Raw genomic sequence first — 6000 nt, 5'->3', positions numbered from 1 at the left:
CGGTGTGCGTGTAAGCACACCACACACACACAAATCAAACTCCTAAATAGCCTGAGATGACAGTGCCAAAGACAAACCCTCCGGAAGAGTTACCTTCAGAGGAACTTCTTGACCCAAAAGAGAGGGCTTAATTTCATTATATATTCAACCAGAGGTGTGGACTGGAGTCACATGACTTGGACTCGAATCAGACTCGAGTCACAAATATGATGACTTGCAACTCGACTTTGACTTTAACACCAATGACTCGTGACTTGACTTGGACTTGAACCTTATGACTCGACCTGAATTGATACCCTCCCCAAGCCCAAATATTAAAAATATGCTATTAAAAAATGTGTGCAGCGCATCAAATCTTCATTTAACGGATTACAGTTTGAATCGGACAGCAGCCAATCAAATTGTGCCAGCTGAGAAAAAGTTGTGCGTGGCAGTGCAGAGGAATGTCGGCAGGTGAATTCAGATGGAGCCCTTGGAAAGATGATACCAAAAAGTATTATTTTCAGATATAAAGACGACACTATATCAACAAAAAATGGATTGCAACTTGCAAAACATGCGGAAAGAAAATGACAGACGGAGGCACAACAATTTCCAACTTTGTTCGACATTTGAAGCTGCACAAAGAACGGTAAGTCGTGGCTAATATAGGCGACAGCTATATATTTTATTACTTTACTAGTGTATAATGTAGGCTAACATAACTTTAAATCAATGAGCCTCCACACAGTCAGTCAGTGCGGGAACGTGATCATTGCACCCAAGATTGAGCGGGAACTGGCTAGGTAGTTCGTAGCCTAAATCCTGTCTGATGTTACTGCTGTTCCTAAAACCATTGACATATGTTTGCCTACTGTAACCACACAGAGAGAGAGAGAGAGTGTGTGTGTGTGTTAAGATTGGGCGATTTTGTACAAGCCTGCATCGCCCAATTGCGCCCCATAGCGATCCTCGATAGTCGATCACTATTGGGAGGGTCTTCCTCATGGCTACCCATGTATTTCCATGGAAATATAACATTTATATGGAAAGTAATAAATATATAGATATTTTTAAAAGCATTCATGATTTGCATAAATGTAATATACTAACTATTGATCTTGTTAAAAATATGAATAGGACTCGAAACTCAAAGTTCAGGACTTGAGACTTGACTTCATACTTGACGGTCTTGACTTGAGACTTGACTCGGACTGGCCTGTCTTGACTTGGGACTTGAGTGCTAAGACTTAATTGTGACTTGTAAAACAATGACTTGGTCCCACCTCTGTATTCAACATCTTCTCTACAACTTCTGTGAGTAACTGAACAGGTTTGATATATACATTTTTTTGCCTGTGTTTTGAGTAGCATTGAGTACATGTAAATAAGACCTTTCAACACAAGTCCATATTTTCTTTTCAATGTTATTTCCATTTTGTTGGAGAATGTTTTTGCATACCCCCATCCACGTCCCTGGAGTGAAAAGCACATTTTTCATTGGCACGTTGGTGTGAACTCTGCAACTGAAAACCTGCAATTTTGCAATCAGCAAACATTATTTATTTTCTCATCAGAAAACAAAGGTGCCTCACAGTTGATTGATATTGAACAACACTTTATAAAGTATTAGGACAACTGCATGTTTGACAAGACCAGCGGTATTCTGCGAGAGGATGGGAGCTGAAGGATGAAGCTAATTGGTTGCGATGTATGGTTGTTGGTGTTTTATAGAGTCTGTTAACCATAAGTACAGAACACACTCAAAGCAGAAACATTTCAGCTCAAAGTATTGGTTTACTGTCATTTTTTCATCTGAAAAATATTGCATGGAACAAATCATATCCAGCATAACTGTGCCATGATTAGACGTTATTGTTTTTCACAGGGGACCATAAACAAACCAAAATCCAGAAACACTCAAGACAAAGTTGCTCACACTCTGTCTCCAGCTCTTACCCAGCTCATACTATATTTTGATGTGAGAGGCCAGAGGCTCGATGTGACTCAGCTAAAAATTGTAAAACGTACAATCAATATGAAACAATTAACCTTCCTGTCAGACCACAAGAGGGACCAAGTGGGTACGACTAATAGGGGATTTATTATTAGAGAAAAATCATGTCTCAGTGGTTCCCAAGTGTTTGTGTTGAGACCCACCAATATCCACTGCCCGGTCCCCTGGAGGGAACAAAATGCAATGAGAGACAGTGGAATTCTGAAGCTGGCAGCAGGAACAGTTTGTTCCACCATACAACTGATGAAAATTGAAGAGGTGAAGGGAAAAGAGAGACAGAGATTAAGATACTGGCATGGAAACAAGAAGGGCGTGTGTGTGTGTGTGTGTGTGTGTGTGTGTGTGTGTGTGTGTGTGTGTGTGTGTGTGTGTGTGTGTGTGTGTGTGTGTGTGTGTGTGTGTGTGTGTGTGTGTGTGTGTGTGTGTGTGTGTGTGTGTGTGTGTGTGTGATACAGAGACAGAGAGACAGAGAGAGAGAGAGAGGGAGAGAGAGAGAGAGAGACAGAGAGAGAGAGAGACAGAGAGAGAGAGAGAGAGAGAGAGAGAGAGAGAGAGAGAGACTGCTGCACCTGGCCTCACACTACTAGAATCTGAAGTCAAATGTCTACTGTTTGCTGATGATCTGGTGCTTCTCTCCCCATCCAAGGAGGTCCTACAGCAGCACCTAGATCTTCTGCACAAATTATGTCAGACCTGGGCCCTGAAAGTAAATCTCAGTAAAACATAAATAATGGTGTTCCAAAAACATTCCAGTTGCCAGGACCACAAATACAAATTCCATCTAGACGCTGTTGCCATAGAGCACACAAAAGACTATACATATCTTGGCCTAAACATCAGCGCCACAGGTAACTTCCACAAACCTATGAATGATCTGAGAGACAAGACAAGAAAGGCCTTCTATACCATCAAAAGGAACATAAAATTTAACATACCAATTAGGATCTGGCTAAAAATACTTCAATTAGTTATAGAACCTATTGCCTTGATGGTTGTGAGGTCTGTGGTCCGCTCACCAACCAAGAATTCACAAAATGGGACAAACACCAAATTGAGACTCTGCATGCAGAATTCTGCACAAATATCCCGTGTTCAACGTAAAACACCAAATAATGCATGCAGAGCAGAATTAGGCCGATACTCACTAATTATCAAAATCCAGAAAAGATAAGTTAAATTCTACAACCACCTAAAAGGAAGCGATTCCCAAACCTTCCATAACAAAGCCATCACCTACAGAGAGATGAACCTGGAGAAGAGTCCACTAAGCAAGCTGGTTCTGGGACTCTGTTCACAAACACAAACACACCCCACAGAGCCCCAGGACAGCAACACAATTAGACGCAACCAAATCATGAAAAAAACTAAAAGATAATTACATTGGAAAGAATTTACAAAAAAAATAGCAAACTAGAATGCTCTTTGGCCCTAAACAGAGAGTACACAGTGGCAGAATACCTGACCACTATGACTGATTCAAAATGAAGGAAATCTTGACCGTGTGCAGCTTGAGTGAGCATAGCCTTGCTATTGAGAAAGGCCACCGTAGGCAGACCTGGCTCTCAAGAGAAGACGAGCTATGTGCACACTGCCCACAAAATTAGGTGTAAACTGAGCTGCACTTCCTAACCTCCTGCCAAATGTATGGCCATATTAGAGACACATATTTACCTCAGATTACACAGACCCACAAAAATTCTAAAACAAATCCAATTTTGATAAACTCCCATATCTATTGGGTGAAATACCACAGTGTGCAATCACAGCTGCAAGATGTGTGACCTGTTGTCACAAGAAAAGGGCAACAAGTGAAGAACAAACACCATTGTAAATATAATCTATATGTACGTTTATTTATTTTCCCTTTTGTACTTTAACTATTTGCACATCATTACAACACTGTGTATAGACAAAATATGACATTTGAAATGCCTTTGTTCTTTTGGAACTTTTGTAAGTTTAATGTTTACTGTACATTTTTTATTGTTTATTACACTTTTGTTCATTATCTAGTTCACTTGCTTTGTCAATGTAAACATATAATTCCCATGCCAATGAAGTCCATTAAATTTAAATGGAATTGAGAGAGAGAGAGAGAGATGGCTGGCTGGCCCAAAACATTTTCACCTAAGCGGAGGACCAAAGCAGGAATTAAGGAGAGATGATGGGATCCAGAAGGAGGAGTGGGAACGGTTATCACAGTAAGAAACCAACATCTGGGGGTTATGGATGATTTTAAGAGAGGATTACTAGTGTGAACAATGAGTGGAAAATGTATGAATAGATAAGTTGTAACGAGAGACAGAGCGCGAGAAAGAGAGCTTGAGCGAGAGCTGTGTAGAGGGTGAGGAAGGGAGACAGAGTGTGACTGGGAGGGAGGGAGGGAGGGAGGGAGGGAGGGAGGGAGGGAGGGAGGGAGGGAGGGAGGGAGGGAGGGAGGGAGGGAGGGAGGGAGGGAGGGAGGGAGGGAGGGAGGGAGGGAGGGAGGGAGGGAGGGAGGGAGGGAGGGAGGGAGGGAGGGAGGGAGGGAGGGAGGGAGGGAAAAACACAGCAACAGGAGTCTGTATTATATCTGAACAGGATTAAGACTGACCAGAAACACATGCAGAGAAGGTCTTGTAATGGTTTACAATGGTGTGTACAGCAGTTTGTAATTTGGGATAGGAAATGGGGCTAATATTTAAGATAACAGGCGTACGTGTGGAAAGGGGGAGGAAGACATCCCAAAAGCACACATATGTTTTAGGGTGGATGCCATTCTCCTTCCTGCATTTATCAGTGCTTAAGAGCCCTATTCAATAAAAACGAGGGGGGGTTACTAAGAGGATGAATGTGTAATTTGTTATCTAGATTAATTTCTGAATTACTGTTTTGCTTTTGTAGCAGTTTCGCTTCTGCCCTGAACCAGGGACCCTCTGCACACATCGACAACAGCCACCCTCGAAGCATCGTTACCCATCGCTCCACAAAAGCCGCAGCCTTTGCAGAGCAAGGGTTACAACTACTTCAAGGTCTCAGAGCGAGTGACATCACCGATTTGAAACGCTATTAGAGCGCACCCCGCTAACGAGCTAGCCATTTCACACCGGTTACACATTCACACGTTTTCAAATCAGCCTGGAAATCCAGTTACCGTTTTTTGAGTTGGGCCCTAACGTAACAGTTAGTGGATTCCAAAAGCCAAAATCTAAAAAGTGTCACCAACCCGCACAACTGAAGATATTCCAACATTCCTGATTACGACAACATGGGTTCCTTTGCTGTGGTGCCAAGTGCAGAGGACATCTCATTCATTATTCTGAGAAAGAACAGAGAATCATCTCAAATATCACCTTGAGGAAGTAAAAACCAACTGATGGGACACCCTGAGGAGAACGGTGCATGACAGAGGTATAATGTATAATATCAAATGTATTATATCATCACCCAGGAAGAACACACACAGCACAGAAAAGGGAGAGGGGGAAAGGGAGAAGAAATTAGAGACCTCCCACAAAACCCACCAGACAGAAAATCAGGTGACCCGCAGAGGTCACATATTGTGAGAATGGAGGTTAATCATAGTGATTTATACATTCAGCATGTTCTGGACATGTAGGTCATCACTCTAAAAGAAGATATAAAAATCATTCATCACTGTGGTATGAGTATAAAAAAACAGATAAGTTGAGAAAGGGAACATTTGTGGGCAAGTAAGGTGAACAATGACTAATCCTCATGTGAATATGTATGTTTGTTCAGGGTCACTAATTCCCAGGGGTGCAACTTTCCTTGGGACGAGAGGGACATGTCCCCCCCCCCCCCCCCCACATTCTGAAATTTAATGTTTGTCCCCCTGCATTTTTATCATTGGAATGTGATGAAAAATGAGGCAACAGTGTGCTTTAGGACCATGCGGATGCCTCTGGGCAGCCTACCCGAGGCTGTTTGGAGTGTTAATCAGACTGGATACTATGCCCCCCATTCTAAAACCAAAGTTGTGCCCCTGCTAATTCCTATGAGTC

Source organism: Oncorhynchus masou, chromosome 16 (genome assembly GCF_036934945.1).
Source record: "Oncorhynchus masou masou isolate Uvic2021 chromosome 16, UVic_Omas_1.1, whole genome shotgun sequence".
Lineage (NCBI taxonomy): Eukaryota > Metazoa > Chordata > Actinopteri > Salmoniformes > Salmonidae > Oncorhynchus > Oncorhynchus masou.
The sequence above is the reverse complement of the archived record's forward strand: the minus strand, read 5'-3'. Positions refer to the sequence as shown.